The sequence below is a fragment of the Drosophila elegans genome, unplaced genomic scaffold (assembly GCF_018152505.1).
Source record: "Drosophila elegans isolate 14027-0461.03 unplaced genomic scaffold, ASM1815250v1 contig_153, whole genome shotgun sequence".
Taxonomy (NCBI): Eukaryota; Metazoa; Arthropoda; class Insecta; order Diptera; family Drosophilidae; genus Drosophila; species Drosophila elegans.
This window is the reverse complement of record NW_024545518.1, coordinates 828,384-850,795: the sequence shown is the minus strand read 5'-3', so window position 1 is coordinate 850,795 and position 22,412 is coordinate 828,384.

Genomic DNA, 22,412 nt, shown 5'->3' with positions numbered 1-22,412 from the left:
AAAACCCTATTTATCCTATCTTTTATATTTGAGAGATCTATCATCATTTTCTCATAATGATTCTTCTTGAAGTAGTCATGATCGACTACTCCAATTTGAACCAAAACCGAATGATTTTGAACACATTCGGACCTTAATTCCTCATACTGTTTCAAATATTCAAATGATAGACTAGGTAGCTTTTAAAGGTATGAATTAGTTTTGTAATTTCTACTTGCCTTTTTATTAAGGCAATAGTTTCAGCGGACAACATGGTTTTGACTTTAGTTTTGTATATGTATATATATAAAAATAAATTGCAGTTTTGCTAAAACTCGAGAGCGTCTGAACGGATTTATCTTTACTTAATATTAAAATGCTCGTAACTTATAAAAATAAATTTTAAGATAAACTTAGCTGGTGTATTTGTTGTCGTCACTGCCGTTGTCGCCGTTGTAGTTGTTTTAGCTGATGCTGTTGTTGCTGATGCGCTTGTTGTTGGGGCTGTTGTTGCTGATGGTCGTTGTTGCTGCTGCTGCCGTTGTCCTTGTCTCTGTTGCCGCTCTTGTTGTTGATCCTGCTGGCCTTCCTTCAGTTGTCGTCTCTTTGAGGGTCTTCGTTGTTGTTTTTAAAGATGATTTAAATTTTTTTTTTTAATCTTTTTTATTTATTTATTTTTGAACAGTTAATATTGGGTTTTTTTTTTAATATTTGTTTTTTGTCACTGATAGTTTAAATATATATATATATATATATATATATATATATATATATATATATATATATATATATATATATTTTGCACTTTTTCGATGTGCGGCCTCGAATACGCCTGATTTTAATTAATCACTTTTTTTTTGTAAGGCCACGAAAACGCTTCAAAAAAAAATTGTTCGAAGACAATTTATTATATTTTTTTTTTTAACTTGTCGATTTCTCGACCACAATTTCAAAAAAATTTTTGTATTTTTTATTATTTTTGAAAATTGTTTTAAGCAATAAGGACTCTTATTTGTCCTTTTGCTTTTAAATTTATACTCTGTTTCTTACCATAAAGGGGAAAACAAGAGTCAATTAAGGTGCTGGCTTTCCTCTAAGTCTCTTACCACTGGTGGGGGAAAACTGTAGAGTTGCTCGTAGGACCAAAATGTTAAGGATAGTAAATAAATACAACCTTTTTGTTTGAGTTCTGTATTGAAACTGTTTCATTTTATTTAAAACTTTTTGACAAGAAACTTATGTGAAAATCTTATTCTAATCTTAGCTATGGTCTACGCAGAGAGCTAATCTTTTAGTCTGGGCGGGGGAGTTATTTATTTTGGCCCCCGCACAAGAACTCTCGGTATTAGATAGCTCAAGTGGCCTGCTGTTACAGATTACAAGTGCATTTGAAAAACTGAACCCTTGTCGGGTCCCAGATCGTAAATTATGGCTCTTGATCGAATTACACAGTTCTACATGACATGTGCAGAGCTCATTAAATCTTAGACATAATATTTATCAGTGTTCGTCTGAACACTTACCATCTTGGAAACTCTACTTTAGAACGTATTGCGCAAGTAACTGATCTTGGTGTCCTATTTGATAGCAAGTTAAGTTTCAAAAACCATATTTCTGTCATCATTGGTAAAGCTAAGGGTGTTTTAGCCTTCATAAAACGTTGGGCCAAGGAGTTTGACGACCCGTATACAACAAAGACTCTTTACATTTCCATGGTTCGCCCCATTTTGGAATACTGCTCATGTGTTTGGAGCCCTCAATACATTGATCAACAAAAATTAATCGAGTCAGTCCAAAAGCAATTTTTATTATTTGCTCTCCGACAGCTGAATTGGGAACCGGTGAGGCGTTTGCCACCTTACTCTTCAAGGTTAATGTTAATTGATCTAAAGTCTTTAAAACATCGTAGAATGTGCAGCGGAGTAATTTTTTTGTATAAGCTTCTCATAGGTGAGGTGAATTCTGGCCTCCTCCTAAGCTATATTAACATCGCAGTTCCCTCAAGATTTACTCGTACTTTTCGACCTATTCACTTGCCAATTTGTAGATCCAACTTTGCCCTTCATGAGCCCTTTCGGGTGCTTTGTTCCAATTATAATGCAGTATACCCTGCAATATCTTTCGAAAATTCTATTGATCGGATATCAGCTAACATTTATGCTTTTCTTGAATCATATAATATTTAGTTAGTTTTAAGTTATATATATTTTTAGCATATATGTGTAAGTTAGCAGTTAATTGTTAACTATAAATCAATAAATATAAGTGAGGATTTTGTAACTGTGCCGAAAAAAACTTCGGGCGTCCTTTTGAGTAAGTGTACACGTTTTGAGGATTTTGATGGTTGTCACTAATCGCATGCGGTTTTTCAACTCCTTGTAGACCAGACAGACCCGTAGTTAGCCATGTAATTTCCTCCGCAGTTTCCACATTTCTTCTTTTGTGAGTCTTCCTTATTGGCAGGGCAGTTTGTGGAATTATGAAAGTTTCCACAAACTGCACAGACTGATCGGAGTGTGCAGTTTGTCCTGGTGTGTCCATACTCCTGACAGCTTGTGCATTGCAGTGGGCCGTTCCTTTTATGTGGCTCTTCCACCATAATTCTTCGGTGCAATAGGTACTGCAGGCTATAGATAGGATGCACTTCATTTTTCTTTAAGACTCTGTTGTCTGGCGCCAGCTCTACCTTGAAGAGTGGTTGCAGCTTTTTGTTCTTATTAATGATGTTAATGAAGTTCTTTGCAGAAAAACAGTTTTCTTTGAGGGCCTCGATAACTTCTTTAGTGGTTACAACGGGCTCGATTCCTTTTATTACAACCTGCAAGCTTCATCAAGGTATTTGGACACAACTCGGGAATGTTCTTCCGATTTGGTCTAAAGTTTGGTTTCGTGAATATTCCCTTTAATGGCGGGACAACATGAAAATTTCTGTCCCCGACAGTGCAACAATTTTGTTGACCTGGGCGTTCGAGCTTTTCTCCCTAATGTAAATTGGTGGGGACTTTCGGTTGGAGGGGATTTTCGGTTGGGTCTCTTGACCAGTTCTGGTTGAATTTGAGCTAGGAGGGCAAATTTGTTGTTGTTAGATCTCCCGCGTAATTCGTTGTCTCTTTGGACACGATTTAATTTTTGTTTGTTATAAACCCCGGTGTTATGCGGGCTAAGCTTACGCTTAATTTGGATGTAGCGATCCATGCCGGTTTGTATGGCCAGTCCAGATTGTTGAATTTTTTTTTTTTGCACTTCTCTAGCGCTAGTTGATATTTATGAGTAGTATCCGTCTCTTCGGATCGCGGAGCCTCGACGCTCTTTATTTGGTTCGTCGCTCATTGAGCTTTATTTTTTAGCGTGGTATTATTATAAAATAATTATCCACTTGTTTTAATCATATCATTGATTTTTTGAGTTGAATAACTATTTTTTTCTGTTTTAGCGTCTTTTCTCGTATTTTGTAATAGTTTTTTTAGTTTGTATTTTTTTTATTTGTTTTTAAAACATTCCTTTCTTCAACTTTAACCGGAGGTCGCGCGAAACACTTCCTCTCTCTTCAGCTGCACTTTGTAACTCGGTAAAAATATAAAAAGGCTATTCTGGTATTATGAACGAATTGTAGGCGAGCAACACAAAATAGCTTTCGGTTATTAATTCTGCTGATGCTATTGACTTAGCTATAGGGGATCAACTTATACCTACTTTCCCAATCCTATAATCCTGCAATTTCATTCGCCCCCGAATGAACTCCATTTCTTCAGGTACTCGGCCGCAGTAGTTGATCCTTTTGGCCCTTCCTGGTTTCCGACTTTCTCGACCTCATAACGCACATGAGTCATTTTCTTAGCAATCTTAGGGTCCGAAGAAATTAGGTCTGAGCTTCATTCCTTCTCCATATTGAGTTCGCTTTATACCCACTAGTTCATCTATACTGAAGTCTGTTTCAATCTTTCCTTCTTTATTAAATGTTTTTGTTGAACTTTTTCAATATTTTTCTGAGCTTTTTTTCTTATTTCGTTTCTTTCATCAATTAATTCTTATATTTTTATGAATTTTTATTAGCTTTCTAGTGTCGTCACCTTTTTTTGCGCATAATTAGTCCAATAAGGATTTTAAAAGGAGAGTATTTTGTCGTTCTGGGTAGTGAGTCAATAATAATTTTTTGTTCTTTCTCTATGTGACAGTACCAATTGGCTTCATTATTCTGTCAAAGCTTGCTTAGCATCGGAATAACGATGTTGTGGATCCTTTCGACTAATCCATTACCTCTGGACATGCCTATCGTTATGTGCACCAATTGCATTCCTTGGTTACTACAATAGAAAATAGAATAGAAAATACTGGACGTAAACGCGGTGTCTCTGTCCGTCACCATTCGTCGAGGGTTTCCGATAATCGCAGATTGTTTTTTGAGCCTGTTTACTGATTCGTCAGCTCCTGTGGATCGCGTGACATGATCAATGTGGTATGTACCCAGCGGCTCTCGGATTTTGTCGATTGGCGTCAACAATCCCTCTTTCTTTTTCTCTTGGAAGCACTTTCTAGGCGAGTTGTTTGTAATTTTCTTAGCTTGCTTCTAGTCATGGTGCGAAATAATTTATTTTCTTCTTTATTAAAGGCAATTCCTCTAACTTTTTTATAGAATTCTATCTCTACTTTTAGTTCTTAAACTTAGCTCTATACAAGCCAGCTTGGTTTGGACTTCCTATCAGGAATACCTTCAGTAAAGTTTGAAACATAACTTTCTTCTTCCAGCTTTATAGGTTTGCTTAGTTTCATTTAACAATGCAAGTATTCCAAACATGTCTTTCCCCCTTCTCCCTAAGTCTTAACATTTTGTGGATATCTGCTGAACACAACTGCTTTCCGAACTAGTTTTGAAACTCGAACTTAAGTTTCACCCAACCTTGCACCCTACGGTAATCGCTACACTTTCAAATTCAATAATCCAATGGCTTATGTCTTGGTGATCTGCTCCTGAAAAGGGAGAAATGGTATCCTGAACATCTTAGTGTAAACCTCAAACTCATTGTTAATGGCTTCGTGAAACTTAGTACTTTATGATCCACCCTCGCTTACAGTGTCACCTTCGTCATCAACAGGATCTGGCACCTGAAAATGATCTAAATCCCTATCCTGCAATGTGCTCTTCCTACCATCGGTGCTTAAGTCCAACTCACTAAGCTTATTTTTTGAGAGAAGCTACTGTCATCGATAAAATAGATCTCAAATCTATGGTTACGATAAAGATGTCGTTTACAATGATCAGTTTAACCAAACGAAAATGTTGATTTATATAAACTTAAACTTAAAATAAATGTCAAGAAAATGAAAGGAAATACTCAAGTTCGAGTTCTCTTTGTCTCTTCTGGTCAGCAAATTTTTTCTGGTAACACCTTTTTCACCAGTTCTTCTTTAGCAGAGTTTCTTTATTAGCTCCTCTCCAGGCAGGACCTCTTCTGGTGGTGCTCCCCTGGGAATGCTCCTTTGGAAGCGACTCTCTAGTAGCCCTTCTCCTTGCATGACTTCGTCTGGTGGCACATCTTTGGTAGCGCCTTGGTGGTACAACCTCTATAGTGGCACTTCTCTGGTATCGCCTCGCTGGTAAAGCTTCTCTGGTACCACTTCTCTGGTAGCGCCTCGCTGTTCATGGCAATTGTGACAGGGTGGCCCTTTAGAAGTATAATAGGATGGCGAGCATTAAAATCCAGAGTTGAATTCTTAAGTCTTCCGCCCACGTAAAATTCCAAATTTATCAATGAATGGGTTGAGTGACGATGTTGCGCTGGACACCGAGACGTGGCCCTTTTTAGATATGCACTTGTAGTCACACGATAGGTGTACTTGCTGGATCGAACGAACATGCATTCGAGTGCCTCTAGCAATATCAGCCACTGTCAACCCGCTTGATTTGAACCTCTGATGAAACTTAAACATATATCCAAAGGTACGCTTTTTCTGGAAAGAGTTTGCGAATATATACCCTTCCGATAGATACGAAAATGGACATGTTGCTAGAAAGACTCCTTTGAAATACAGTTACTGGTCAAAACGTTTAATCTTTAGCTATGAAAGCTGACCCTTGGAACCATATTTTTGAGCATATGAGCTCCAGAGGTAGAGCTACCCTCGACAATATGTCTGCCGGATTATGTTAGTGGGTATGATGTGAACACAGGTATGATGTGAACACAGACACGAAATCTGGCAATTTTACTTCTGGGACGCGTGTTGTCCAATGAGGTTGATATTTGCGGTTGATATTTGATTAATTAAGTTTAAAAGCACTTCCAAATCAATGGTGCTAAGCTCACCAATAGCTTCTTGGAAAGTTCATTGCTTATACTTTGCACTCGCTGTCCAAGGCCAATGTCCTTGCGCTTATTAAAGGACACCTGTTGTGTATCGGTGTAGAACATTCCACTTCTTTGTGCTACACAGTTCACCGTTATGTTCTGTTGGCAAAAGAAACCAAAATCAAATTAAACGAAACCTGGAATGCAAGGGCACGTGATAAGAACCGCTGCAGTAACACCGGTTTCGTGTATGCGTGTATTCGAAACCGTTCACTGTATGTCCGTATGTAAATTCGGAAATCCAGCCCGCACTGAAGTGTGTCAATTAATTGTTAATGCAATAGCTGAATTACTATCACGTCGGGTTCACCAAAATGTTGCGGCTTGAGTGAGCTTTTTCTTTAGCACTATTGGCCCAAAACGGCGCTCGTAAAGTACAGAATTAAAACACCAAAAATACAAACAAATTGTCCGATTTAAAAAAATATAAGTTCTTTGCAGTTTATTGGCAATAAGTTAATGTTTTGAGTTGATTTCAAATGCTTTTGTGGGTTGCAGAAAGGCCAAGCCAAATGCTTGTCGTTTGCATGGGATACGAAGTAGAGTACTTGAAAATATAAACTTGAGTACGATCGGACGCAACCGATGACCGGCTGCAGCAGGCAAAATCTAATAACAATAGGCAGAGCTATTATGCTGTGCGCTTCCTTTCACTGTCCGAAAGCTCAGCTCAGTCTATTATCTAAAAATAGGTCACGCGACTTCCTGACGCTATAACTTCAGAACGCACGAACCGATTTCTACGGGTTTGCATTCGTTGGAAAGGTCTCGGGCTCCGTGCGGCTTATAGCAAAAAAAACTCAGGAATAATTTCAACAGAACCTCCGAAAAATCTTTTTTTTACTTACAGCGCCATCTCTGTTACAATACCAATATTTTAAGTAGATGACGCCGGTGCGTGATACATTGTTTGACAGATACTCATTGTTCTCTGCTCAGTTAATTTCATGTGACAAACCAGTATTGCCTTCACTGTGAAAATGTGTAAAAAAAATTTATAAAAATAATTCGTTTCCGTACATTTCAATTGGAAATCATCAAATCAATCACGTGTATTGTGCAAATTTTTATTCAATTTTAACAGTTGGCATTTCTCTTTAAGGTGGTAAGTTGAACTGTTTATATTATGTGGATTGTGCATTTGAGGTTAAATTCACCACTCTGTCCATAGTCGAAAATGACTAGAGGACGACGTGCGAACATCGGCTGCCGCACAAAACATGCAAGCCAGTAACAAGTGCATTCACAGAACTTAAGCGAAGAAAGTCAAATATAATAAGAGAAAATGTCCGATTGGGACAACGCGTGACGACATTGGCATCATACAATCGCTTGGCATTCCAATATGATCCCACTGCGAACTACAGTGATGATAAAAATTTTGATATTGGACCAATGACGACTATATGCCGATATTGCAATGCGTTAAAGTTAAAAAGAGAGACGGCTGGTATGTGCTGCGCAAGTGGAAAAGACAAACTGGATCCACCACCACATCCACTGAAACCATTGTTCGACGGAAGTGATTTCGATTCCAGCCACTTTCTTCAACACATCCTTGAATACAATAACTGACTTCCTTTGGAGCTAATATCATTCGAGAAGTCTGCTTCACGCCGAACTGCAAGGTAAAAGATACAACACACATAACTAATCACTCACACCAACAAAAGGAATTCCAACACATTTGGAATAAGTGCACAATTGAACGTAAGAAATCACCTGAAGCACTTAACTTCACACTCATGGACCTTCGGCGAAATAACAACATCTTTGGCGGAATGATGATATTATTGGCAAACGATTTCAGGCTGTTGTTGCCAGTAATTCCTCGTGAAACGCCCGCAGATGATTTGAATGCTTACCTGAAGGTATCACTTTTATGGAATAACGTAAAAACATTATCGTTAACCACTAATATGAGAGTTCAACTTCAAAATGATCAAAGTGCTGCACAATTTTCCAAACAATTGTAAGCTTTTGGAAATGGAAAAGTCCTACTCTTACCAACGACTTTTGCCGATTTGTAGACTCTCAAATAGCTCTTATTGAAAATGTTTTCCCAAACATTAGAGAGAATTATCAGAATAATGATGTACACGCACTGAATTTCACGATTCAATCAAAAATTGCTGGCGATTTGGTGACATACAAATCCTTTGATTCTATAACAAATCCAGATGATGTAGAAAATTATCCAAAGAAATTTTTTAACTCTCTGGAGTTACCAAGATTTCCACCACATAACTTTCAATTTAAAGTTGGTAGAGTTATTATGGCAATGCGTAATTTGAATCCACCGCGACTTTGCAACGGTACTCGACTTTTGGTAAAAGGGCATATGCCCAACTATTATTTACGGAAAGTACGCAGGTGATAATGTATGTATTCCTCGAATACCAATTTAATTTTTATTTAATCAGGCAAGTGGATGAATATAAATAAATAATAAATAAATAATATATAAATAATAAATAAATGAATATATTTGCACATTTGAACTACGGTGTCTAAATGCGGCAAAAGCTTATTAGATGGATAGGATTCCAATCATTGTTTAAAGTGTTGTGAAATTAAATCGCGATAAAATAAAGTTGTGCAAATAAATTTGTTTTTGGTGATAAGAGTGCAGTTTATGTGAAAGTGCTGTTATTGTGAAATTGGAAAGTCAAGTTGGAAAGTTAAAAAAAATGTTTACACTGAAAACAATTATCAAAAGAAAGGAAGGCTTTATTGAGGCGATGTGCTTTAGGAAGTCCAAATGAAATGGAAAGCGAGGGCATAGATGGAGGTGCAGGCCCTAGCACATCTGTGAATAAGGAATCTTTGGAGCCACTTTTGGGGGAAGATGAAAAAGTTCGTGCTATTGACAATGGTATCTTAGTTTTAGTTAACGGTTTTATAATCAGTTGAATTTTTTCCCAATGCATTCACATACAAATTTAATAATCAGTGTACATAATATCCGATGGAATCCACTCGTTATTATTTGATTTCTTAATATTCCCGTCCAATTGTTCGGACCGATCGTTATAGTTTGAGAAAATGTACGAGAAAGTGAACGCGCATACCCACGATCTCTAATCTCAACTTAACCCTCTTGTACGTCCTTGTATGCGAAGGTGTGAAATTGAGAAAGGGTACGAGAAAGAAAACTCTAATCTCAACCCCCACCCACCCTCACGACTGCTTGTGCACGGTGTAAAATTATAATTCTGATAGTTTTAATCAAGAAGAGAAATTTTTTATTAAGATTCGTAAAAATTATACCATTAGAAAGGTTTTGAAAAATGCTTTCAAATTATATCATTTTTTTTTTTTGTTGTGGGTGTTTATAATACTTGCGGTTTTATTTTGTTTTTGGGGAGTAGTGGGGACTTACAGGAGCATCGAATCTGGCTAATCCTAGACAAGGACCACGGACTCGGAGTGTTTTAGCTAATCGCCGCTCCTGACCGCCGCTCCTGACCGCCGCTCCTGACCGCCGCTACCGACCGCCGCTTCCGAAAGTCCCCACTACTACCCGAAAACATTATATACATCTATACTTCGCTAGATGAAGTCCATACGATTTGTTTTTGCTTTACGAAGGGAGTAGCTACAACTAATGCATTCGGCCTCCAATTTTATTGGGGTTGAAAAAGGATTCAGTCATGCCACGGGTTTCACCGAAATGTTCAGTGTGTATGGTTCTGTATCCCAAGATTTCGGTCCCCAAAAACACATGTACTTTTTCTTATACCTAAAAAATAGCCTTTGTATACACAGAGATAGGATAACGGAATTTGTAATTTTAACTAGAAACTATCCTGACGGCTGAGAGGCAGAGAAAGAGAGAAAGTCTCTCTTATAGCCTGATTCCATTGCCGCATTAAAACGCATTTAGCCAAATGCGCATTTATTTACACAGGGAATCCCATAAGGCTAAATGCCGCATTTAAAATAAATGCGATTTTTAAATGCGAGTAAAAACCATTCGCCCCGAAAGTTTTTAGAAAAAATACTGGAAAATACCGATGTTTAACGATATTTTCTTCCTACCACCACTACAACAGCTGTTTTCTATAAGCAAGGTTGGCGCAATTTTTGATGTTTTTGAATTTAAAATCTATTTTGTATTAAAAATGACTGAAACCTAGAGCGCACGCTGCAAATTCTGCTCGCAGTACCACAATGCATTACTGCTGGATCTCTGGCATTAAATAACTCTCACATATACGGGGATCCTTGCCCTTTTTAGAAACTGTGGTGGTCTCCATTGCAAGCCCGTCATAACAACGCAATCAGCTTCTCTTCTTTGTCATCCAAGTTGGCAAATGTCTCGATCGCAATATGGATGTCCTGCTGAGCATTACAGAGTTTAGTAAACTCACTCATGTTCAATAATTTTAATTAATTTCTTTTGGATTTGCCAAAATTCAAAAGTAAACAAGCCCAGATCAGCTGTTCGTGCCACTCACATGTCGGAGTAGCATTAACTAAATGCTAATACGCCAATGGAATCAGGCACATTTAAAAAGTCCACTAATGCGGCAATGGAATCAGGCTATTAGAATCATTTGACTAGCCCAACTAGATACTAATAGCCTAATTCCATTGCCGCATTAAAAAGCATTTAGCCAAATCCGCATTTATTTACACAGGGAATCCCATAAGGCTAAATGCCGCATTTAAAATAAATGCGATTTTTTAATGCGATTAAAAACCATTCGCCCCGAACATTTTTAGAAAAAATACCGGAAAATACCGATGTTTAACGATATTTTGTACGTGCCACCACTACAACAGCTGTTTTCTATATGCAGAGTTGGCGCAATTTTTGATGTCTTTTGAATATAAAATCTATTTTGTATAAAAATGTCTGAAACGTAGAGCGCAAATTCTGCTCGCAGTACCACAATGCATTACTGCTGGATCTCTGGAATAAAATAACTCCCACATATAAGGGGATCCTTGCCCTTTTTAGAAACTGTGGTGGTCTCCATTGCGAACCCGTCATAACAACGCAATCAGCTTCTCTTCCTTGTCGTCCAAGTTGGCAAATGCCTCGGTCGCATTATGGATGTCCTGCTGAGCATTACAGAGTTTAGTAAACTCACTCATGTTCATTAATTTTAATTAATTTCTTTTGGATTTGAAAAGTCCACTAATGCGCCAATGGAATCAGGCTATAAATTATTTTGATAACATGTATGTATATTTATAATTTCAAGTCAAGCATTGACCTTAACTTATCGGCAAGTTTAACTTGAAAAAGAACAAAAGTTAGTTCCATCAAGAAGCCTTGTTAATTAAGACAATAAAAAAGCGCAAGTAAAAGAACTTCTACATTAAAACCGAACTTTTAACTTTTTTTAAAAGCATTGATCAACTAAAAAAGGTACAATCACGTTAGTTAATGAAGTTGAAAATATATTAAAATCAAAAACCTTATAAGCAAAGTAAATAGAATATAAACTGAAACGCTAGTCAAAGTTAAATTAAGTACATAACATTTTTTTGGTGGTGGGTGTATATAATATTTACGGTTTCCTCTGTTTTTGGGTCGTAGTCGGGACTTACGGGAGCAGCGAATCCGGCTTATCCTAGACAAGCACCTCGGATTCGGGGTGATTTAGCTAACCGCCGCTCCTGACCAACGCTCCCGGCGGCTCTCCCGACCGTCGCTCCCGACCGTCGCTCCCGACCGTCGCTCCCGACCGTCGCTCCCGACCGTCGCTCCCGACCGTCGTCCCCGCCCTTTCCAATGGTATACTTTTCTCGATTCTTAATTAAAAATTTATTTTTTGAATTTATCAGAATTATAATTTCACACGATCGGTCTCAACATTTGGCGGGAATATTTAGAAATCAAATAAAACGAGTGGATTCCATCGGATATATTGTATGTGAATGCATTTGGAAAAAATTCAACTGATTATAAAATCTTTAAAAACCCCCCGCACCTGTATATTCCAGCTACTCTTAAGCAAATGTTGACCCTAACCTAAAGACAAGGTTGATACACCATCAATATTTACCTACAATCTGAACGCTCCTACACCACTGTTCACCACCCGGTTACTTGTTATTCATCCTTGTATTGATTTGTCCTGTGATAACCGTTAGACAGGTGTCTGGGTGGGTTTCTTTATTCAAGAACCGATCGGATTTGTTATAGGAGTAAAACATACTGGTATGCACTCCCTGTATATGCCAAACGGTTAAGTGAACATTCTAGACTATAAAAATGACACCACTCAAATTACTCAAGTTCTTCAATTGCCTCAGTACTGCGAGCACTACAAGTTTTTTTTGCATTTGCTACAATGTCAACCCAAATGGAGCCTATTGGAGCTACCTATGGCTCCCTTGAGTGGAGCTATATTCCATTTGGGAGGACCACTCAAGATGTGTAAGATGTGAAGCTACTTTTGGACTGAAATAACAGCTATAATATAAAGATCTTGATATTTGATAGTTAAAGTTATTAAATTTTACGATATGATTTTTAAGGCCTATGCGTGTAGTAAATGATTTTGTTTCTGGACTCACAACACACAAAGGAATTTCACCATTTTAATGTAAAAAATATTAACTAAGTTTTCTTTAAAAATTTTGTCTTATATAGGGTCATTGGTAAATTTTTGCAACTATTTACTTATTTATTAATAAAAAGAGATAGATATAATTATGTAAATATGAAAGTATTAAATAGTTTGAAATATGATTCGTATATAGGTATATTTTTTGTAACTATTTCTTAAATATACAGTTAGCTTTTATAAAGTGTATATGAAAAAATAGCATAGTTATGTGTTTTAATTTTATTGTGTTTGTGATTTACTTGCGTTTATGTTTAAAAACATAGAAGCTATGATGATTTGCATCTTAATTATTCGATAGTTCCTATGGCAGCTATATGATATCGTTTAAAAAAAAATATAAAAAAGAAAACTTATAAAAAAATGTTATATGTTTATATATATGATAAAGTCGTCCGATTTTGTTGAAATTTAAACAGTAATTCTGAAATATTTAACAGTTACTATGTCGAAGAACTAAAGAAAAAATTTATTTTTTCCGATGGTACCTATGAGAGCAATATGAAATAGTCGTTCTATTTTGATGAAATTTAAACCGTAATTCTGAAATATTTAACCACTATTATGTCGAAGAATTAATTTTCCGATTGTTCCTATGGGAGCTATATGCTATAGTCGTCCGATCCGGCTCGTTCCGATTTATATACTACCTGCAATAGAAAGGCAACTTTTGGGAACGTTTCATGCGGACGGACGGACAGACGGACAGACGGACGGACAGAAGAACATGTTTAGATCAACTCTCCTAGTGATGCTGATCAAGAATATATATACTTTATAGGGTCGGAAATGTCTCCTTCACTGCGTTGCAAACTTCTGGCTAAAATTATTATACCCTCTGCGATGGTATAAAAAGACACCTTATTGAACCAAAGTAGCTCTTTATTTAACAGACAAGTATAACAAAGATGTTTGGATAAATTTTCCTTAAAGTTATGTAAGCAAATTTCGTACTAAGACACCTTATAGGAAACGGAACGGAACGGAACGGAATTACTCATATGATATATAAAGAAAAATATGTAAATAGATATAGTTGTGCGCAAATAGAATAAATACGAAAAAGAAATGAATGAATTTGTTCAATATCAGACAGAGGCGAACGAGCTAAATCATTCCAAACTTGGATTCCATTACAAACATTGTTCCTGGAGCGATGATGATACAACGTCTGGACTAGACACTTGCCAGTGTCATTTGCTGTCTAACTAAAAACTAAAACTAACTAAGAACAAAAAAAAGAAGCCCATCGTCTTATGCTTAAATAATTAAGTAAATAAAGTAAAGCCGACGATTGTATCGTACTGAAACATTTATTAAACTAAATTAATCATCTTTTAAAAACTCGAAATTTTTTAAAAATTGGATTTTAACATTTTAAGTATTTTTATTGTCAGGTCAAAGGCAAATATGAAACTGTTAGTATCAAACATTTCCTTGGTTATTTGTATACCACGATCATAATGCTTTATTACACTTGACCTGAACAGCATATTAAAACTTCTAGAGCTTCCAACATTTTCAGTGTTCGAGTAATCAAATTTTAGGGCCTGGGAAGGAACTTGAACTCCGTTAACCATTAGGTTAAAGCGTTGCATTTTAAAACGTTTAAAATGAAACGGATCTAAGCCTCGGTTTCCTGAGTATGAGCGGGTTTTAACCATGCTAAAAGCCAAGAATTTGGCCAGTTGACCAATAACTTCATTATCTAACGATAGTGTATTGTTGCCTGGATATGTTGTAAAAGATTTGACTTCTACTTTACTGAATGGGTATAAAGCATTTTTTGATGATGCTGAGCCAATAAAATGCTTGGGTTAACTGTTATATGATTTATAAAGAGTTGTGCTTCTAGTATCTTTAAATTTGATTCAGTGTTATGTTCCATTAAATCAAATGCTGCATTTTATATGTTAAAATTAATTCTTAGATCTACATTATTAAGAAGCAGTTTGCTTTGGTTAAAAATATCACCATGAAGTTTTCCAAATAATTCGACCAAAGCAAACAAAATCGATTGAGGAGGCGCCGTGCAAGGATGCAATAGGATTGTATGGGACTTCTTCAGTTCTTAGAATAGAACTTTGAGTAGGGTGTAGTGTAAACAAATCTAATTCGCTTTTCATAAATTCAATATGGTTACTCATTGTACTATAGAAAAAATATTGCTAGTACTCCATTTCTTTACTGATAATTTTCTTTTTTGATGGTGGTGGGTATGTTTACCTTGTCGTTTAGAATTTAAATAATCGCGTTTTTTTTCTCGACTCTCGCTTTTTGTTCCTTTTTCCGCTACCATTTTGGGAGTGTGTCATTTTATTTATTGCTTTATTTGAGAGATTTTGAAACGCAATTTTGCTCTGTTCTTAAATAATATTCCTTAAAGGCTTTCGGCCAAATTCGTTTATTGCTGCTTTACCAGTCTCTTCAGCCTGATTTTTTATAGCATTTATAGCCGAAAGGAAAAGGGTATTATATAATTAAAAAAACCGCTAATTAAATTCCAATTCCTTGTCCTTGCTGAATAATTCATGGAGACACATACAGACCAATATTATTTAGTCCGGCACCGGACGGATGACTATTCTCGTAAACATTGGTGGGGTATGTTTTATTTATAGGCTTAACCTTCTTTTTCTTCTAAATTGTAGAGTTACAAAAATAGGAACAGCCCAAGTTTTAAAAGAAACTTTATATCCATTTGTATCAGTAATTAGTATTGAGATTTCGTTTGGAGACCATATATCTAAAGGATAATAGTCAATATTTAAAAATTGAATAATTTATTCTTTTCCGTTATAATCCATTAAACGAGGTCTTTTACAACCTATAGACCTTGGTTTGATTATGTCAGTCTAAATAAAAATCAATCCATTTTCAGGTATTTTAGATTCAACTGGAACATTTGAGTACCTAAATGTTTCAGCATTTACTAAGCTAACAAATTCAGTTTCTTCAGCTATATTTCTTTCTTAAGTAGTTGTTTTGTAAATGTCATTATTCAGATATATGTCCGTAATGCCTACCTCCCAGTATTCATTCATGTCTTATGGAATATTTACAATATTTGTAAATGCACATTTTACATTATCAGGAAATACATTCATTGAATCATTTCTAAGCAATGTGACAAACAACTCATTTGAATAACACATCTTTATATTGAAATTTCTGTTATTGATAAGATATCCAATTAATTTTGTTTTTCACTATTTGCACCGGCTTAGTTCGAACCGATGTAGACAACTTTTCTCGTCCTGTTATATAATTTAAATCTTGAAATGGTAATGACACCGCTTTAATTTTTTTTAGCTTAACTCTAAATTTGCGTTATTGATCACTAAGCTTTATTTTTGGTACTGCTAGTTTTTCGATATCCTCTTTTTAGTTTAAAAACGAAGTATCTCTTATTTTTCGTTTAACGTTCAATAAATTTTGTGTTTTAGTTGATTTAAAATCTTCTCCATCACTCTCGGTAGATAAGTCCATCAACTCTATCTTTTTTGGAACGTTAACAGAATTAGGAATTTTGTTTGATTTAAAATCTTCATCATCACTTTCAGTGGACACAAGTGTCGCATCAGACTTTGGTTTTAATTCAGAAGTCGTAGGTTTTATATCAATCCAATCTTTAGTTTGAGATTCAGTTGTTTTGGTTGACATAAATGGCGATTTTTGTTCATTTTGAATACACCATGATTTGTTACGTTTTTCATTTTGATAGAAACTAAGGTCTTGTCTAATTTTAAGCCATTTGTCAAAATCACTTATTTTGTTATTATTTGAGATTGGTAAAAATTTTGTACTTATCAATTCATTTCCTCGAGAGTTGTTTATTATTTTTTGAAAGGTGTGGGGGTTCATTAAAATTACTTTTTTTAAACTATGTTTGTTTTTAATCATTTTTTAAAATTTATCCAAAAACTTCTGAGAGCAACGAATGATAAAAATCCACCTTTTTGAATAAGAACTTTTCTCTAAGAGTTTAATGTGCGGTTTGGACATGAAAGCTAGCGCAATGCACTTTTATACTTTTTTAGGGAATTTAGATTCGTTTTCGTAACCTTATTATTTCCTCGTAATGTGTTCAAAACTATTTCCACTATTGTTTTTACCAGTTCACTATCGCTATTGCTTATTATTGCCTTTCGTAGTATATTGCTAGCCTTTTAGAGCACATACAATATATATTTGTTCGCTTTCTTTTCTTTCGTAAGCCATTTTTTTCGGAATAGCACACCGTATACTCAGAGTTAAAAATGTCTAATCTAAACCGTAAGAGTTCGTTAATTTCTTGAGTGAGATCAATAAGTAAATATCCGTGGGGTTGCTCTGTTACTTCTTTACATATTCTAAATAACTCTGTTGGGTTTTCTGGATAAATTTGTCTTGCCAAACATTGAAATTGAAGCTTATCTCGGGGATTTTTAAAAGCTATTATATATTTGGTATTTAGTATAAATTAAACCTATGCGATTATTTATAAAATATATTTTGAGTAGCCACAACATTTGATAAATTCGGGTGGTGTGATCCTTTCGTAAATACATTTTAGATAAAATAAGTATTTTTTTTAAGTTTTTGTATAATATATTAAAAAAAATTATTTTATTCAAGATTAATTTTGGTGTCTTACTTAATTTTTGTTTATATTAGAATTTTATTATTTTTTAATTGCATTAAGGTTTTTTATGCTTTTCTTGAACGCGTTTCTTGGTCCAGTTCTTCTCGAAATGAGTATCAGATCCGCAATAGTTACAAAATATCCCTCCTTACGGGGATAATTTAAAAATTTTTTTTAAGGAATCCATAGTTAACGATCATGTTGGGTACACTTAGTATTTTCTACTTGTATTGATGTGATGAATTCTTTGGATGATGAGAATTGCACAAATGAAAAGAATGACTGCGTTGATGGTATTAAAGGATAGTTATCCAGTTTATTTTGTCGTAGGATTTTAAGCAGAAATTCATGCGTGTGTGCTTTTACAAAAACCTATATATATATATAAAAAGTGACGATCATGGTCCATGATGAGACCAGATCCGATCTTACAGAAAAAGCTTAAATTTATCGATACTTGGGAGAAAGAGAAAATACTAAAAACTAGAGCAGGCGTGAACATTCCGCCCGCCTTGCAATATACTTCGAATTGCAAAAGGAAGTCTTCAATGACTAACAGCACCGTATGCATTATTGTGAACAGGTACCGGATAGCATCCATCCTAGCACAGTGTTTTCCGCCACCAGACGCCCAGGCTGGATCAGATTCGGGTAGACGTCTGCACTCAGAACCACGGAGATTCCTGTTGGCCTATAGATCGGCCAGGACGATGTTGGCAAATTGTGCCCGAACCGTGGCCGACAATTTCCTCGGAGGAGTACGCATCCGCAGCTGGTCTTCCACGCTGAAAACCACTTCCATCCTAGGCGTCTCAGCATTAATAGGGATAAGAGAAGCCAGGATTGGGAGATTCATGGCTTCGGTCAACGAATTGTCAATTCGGCTGACGCCTGAACAGGCGTCCACCATGACTCTGACATCAAATTTCTTTGAGCCTTCGTCGAACCGTAAAATAGCCGTGGAAAGGATAACTGTCGAGATGTGCGCGAGAACGGTTGAAAGCCGAGGCATTTCAGCAGCTTGAGGCGGAGTTGGGAACGTTGACGTCGTTCTTCCTGCGATAAAGGTGGAGCAGAGTGTGGTGATCACTGCCACGCACTTGGCAACGGCACTCGCTTTGACATAAACCTTATTTGTTTTTCATACTTTCCATATGGTAACTCATTTCGCATTAGAAAAAATATCGCTAATGTTAAATTTCCTTGATCATTTTTTCTTTTTTTATGGAGGTGGGTATGTTTACTTTTTTGTTCAAAAGTTAAATGATTTCGCTTTTTTCTCGACCCTCGTTTTTTATTTCTTTTTCCACCACCATTTTGAGAGCGTGTCATTTTATATATTGCTTTATTTGAGAAATTTTGAAACGCTATTTTGCTCTGTTTTTGAATAATATTTCTTAAAGGCTTTCGGCAACATTCATTTATTACTGCTTTACCAGTCTCTGCAGCCTGATTTATTATAGCAATTATACCCGAAAGAAAAAGACCGCTAAAAAAATTTCCAATTCCTCGTCCTTGTTGAATAATTCGTGGAGACACATACAGACTGCCAATATTCTTTAGTCCGGCACCGCACTGATTCACATAATATTCGTGATAAGATTTCACCATGATGACTATTCTTGTTCTAATTAAACATCATTGGGGTATGTATTATTTATAGGCTTAACCTTCTTTTTTTTCTAAAGTGTAGAGTTACAAAAATTGGAACAGCTGAAGTTTCAAAAGGAACCTTAAATCCATTTGAATCAGTAATTAGTATTGAGATTTCGTTTGGAGACCATATAACTAAAGGATAATATTCAATATTTTAAATTGAATATTTCTTTCTTTTCCATTATAATGCATTAGACGAAGACATCGAGGTCTTTTACAACCTACAAACCTTGGTTTGATTATGTCAGTATAAATAAAAATCAATCCATTTTCAGGTATTTTAGATTCAGCAGGAACATTTGAATACCTAAATGTTTCAGCATTTACTGAGCTAAAAAATTCAGTTTCTTCAGCTATATTTCTTTGTTAAGTAGTTGTTGGAATCATTCATATATATATACAATTATTTTTTTTTCCGTATTTGCACCGGCTTACTTTGAAACGATCTAGACAGCTTTATGCGTCCTGATCGCTTTAATGTTTTTTAGCTTAACTCTCAATTCACGTTGTTGATCACTAAGCTTTATTTTTGGTACTGCTAGTTTTTTTAAAACCCCTTTACGTCTAAGAACTTAGTGTCTCTTATTTTTCCTTTAACGTTCAATAAATTTCGTGTTTTGGTTGATTTAAAATCAACTCCAAAACTTTCGGTAGGTAAGTCCATGAACTGTAACTTTTTTTGGAAGTGATACATCAGACTTAAACTTTTGTTGAAAGTTTACAAAATAAGGAATTTTGTTTGGTTTAAAATCTTCGTCATCACTTTCAGGGGACGAATCGGGGTACTTAGACTGTTTTGATTCAGAAGTGGTAAGTTTTATATCAATACAATCTGTTGTTTGCGATTCAGTTGTTTTGGCTCACATAAATGGCAATTTTTGTTCATTTTGAATATTTCATGATTTATTACGTTTTTATTTTGATAGAAAATTGTTACAATTTTTTACTAATCAATTCTATTCCTCGAGAGTTGTTTATCAATTTTTGAAAGTCGTGGGTGTTCATTAGTATTACTTTTTTTAAACTATGTTTATTTTTAATCATTTTTTAAAATTTTTTCAAACATTCCTGAGAGCAACGAACTAAGAAGAATCCATCTTTTTGAATAAGAACTTTTTTCTTAGAGTTTAATGTGCGCTTTGGACATGAAAAATAGCGCAATGCAGTTGTATCCTTTTTTAGGGAATTTATATGGGCTTTAATTTTAATTGACCTTAAACAATTAGTTATAGTCCAAGATATTGGTGATTCAAATTATAAAATTGGTAGCATTAAAATATTATTTAAATCAAAAATGCGGATACCAATATCTTGGACTATAACGAATTGTTTAAAGACAATTAAAATTGTAAAAGACAATTAAAATTACACTGCGAATCATTACAAAATAAAACAAGCAATGATCACTAAATATAACATTTAAAACAAGTGTCCTAAAAGCCCGCTCCCCTAAAAATCAATCGTCGGTAGGGTATGCAGGCACCATCCGCTCGCAAAACAACGACAAAAGCTGATTTAGTTTGAAGTTAGATAGTTTGAAAAGTAGCAAAAGACAAAATATTTTGATGCGCCAAAATTAAATAAACGCACACGTGCCCCCGTGTTTGAAAATGCCTGATCACGCATACATACAAAGACCAATTCAAGTGCAGGGCAACCTTCTTCTAAATGCACCTCTTTGCGATTGAAGTCGTGCAACGAGTCCGCGAGCATACAAATGAGAATAAGAATGAGAGAGCAAAAAACCCGAACTCCCGATAAAGAAATTTTGTGTCCAAATTCGTTGTGTGAAATGACCAGTCTATATATTTTATGGTTAGTGGTTTTAGTAACCTTATGATTTCCTCGTAATGTATTCAAAACTTGTTTCACTATTGTTCTTAACTGTTCACTATAGCTATTGATTATTATTTTCTTTCGTAGTTTATTGCTAGCCTTTTTCAGCACATACAATATATGTTTGTTTGCTTTCAATCGATTTAGATTCACTTTGTAAACCCTCGGAATAGCACACCGTATACTTAGAGTTAAAAATATTTGGTCTAAAACCGTTATTCCCTGAGTGAGATCAATAAGTAAATATTCGTGGGGTTGCTCAGTTACTTCTTGTGAAAAAACGGGTAAGCGTATAAAACAAATGATAAATTCCGGTGGTGTGATCTTTTCGTAAACAGTTCACATACTTTTTTGTTAAAGGCACCCATCATCAAATCGTCCGCTATCAACCGAATAGACTCATTAGTTTTGTTTTCGATTGTTTCAAGAACTCCTATAAAGTATTCTGAAAATGTAATACTGTTTTGTATTAACAACGTAAAAACTTGTGACTGCAGTAGTTCGAGACGATTTTAATTTGCGAAACTTGTGAAGAAACTATTTCGAAAGCACGACGACGAAAAGGAGTGGTTACAATGACGTTCGATTGATGACTATCTTTAATATTTCAATAATTTTCCTTAGAACCTAACTTATGCTACGGTGGCGAAAGACGGGGCCAATTCGCAAGAGCGAACGGACGAAAGCTTTATTGGCTCCCGCTCTCGCCCTACAACTAGTGATTTAAAATACAAACGCCAATTGCGCAAACACCGCCCTCTCTAAAGGGACGACGTCCTTCAGCCCAGAACGGGCAACAGGGCCAGTCGGTGGACAGCTCGCCGATACTCCCCGTCCTGCGTCCTGACGTGAGAAGCCGAGAAGCCTAGAGTTGAGCACGGCCTCCACCCTGGTGAACAGAGTTCCGAGCTCCTCCGCGGTCAAGAGGTCTTGGCCTACCGTCCGAAGGAACAGGTGCTTTGCAGACTTCACACCTGCCTCCCATAGTCCGCCGAAGTGCGGAGCTCTGGGCGGTATGAACGCAAACTCGCATCCTTTTTTTGATGCGAATGTTTCGATACCGCCCCCCTTCTCCTGCAGACGGGCTAGGAACTCTCTCATGTGGCGATCTGCGCCGACGAAGTTGGTGGCGTTGTCGCACCACACCTACTCCGGAATCCCGCGACGACTCACGAACCTTTGAAATGCCAACAAGAACGCATCAGTTGTTAAGTCAGACACTAATTCTAAGAGAACCTCTTTGGACGCAAAACAGACGAACAAGGCCACGTACGACTTGTACGGTGGCTTACCACGAATACGATACGTTGTGCTGAATGGACCATAAAAATCAACGCCACAAATGTTGAACGCGCGGATAGCTCGAAGTCTATCTGCTGGCAAGTT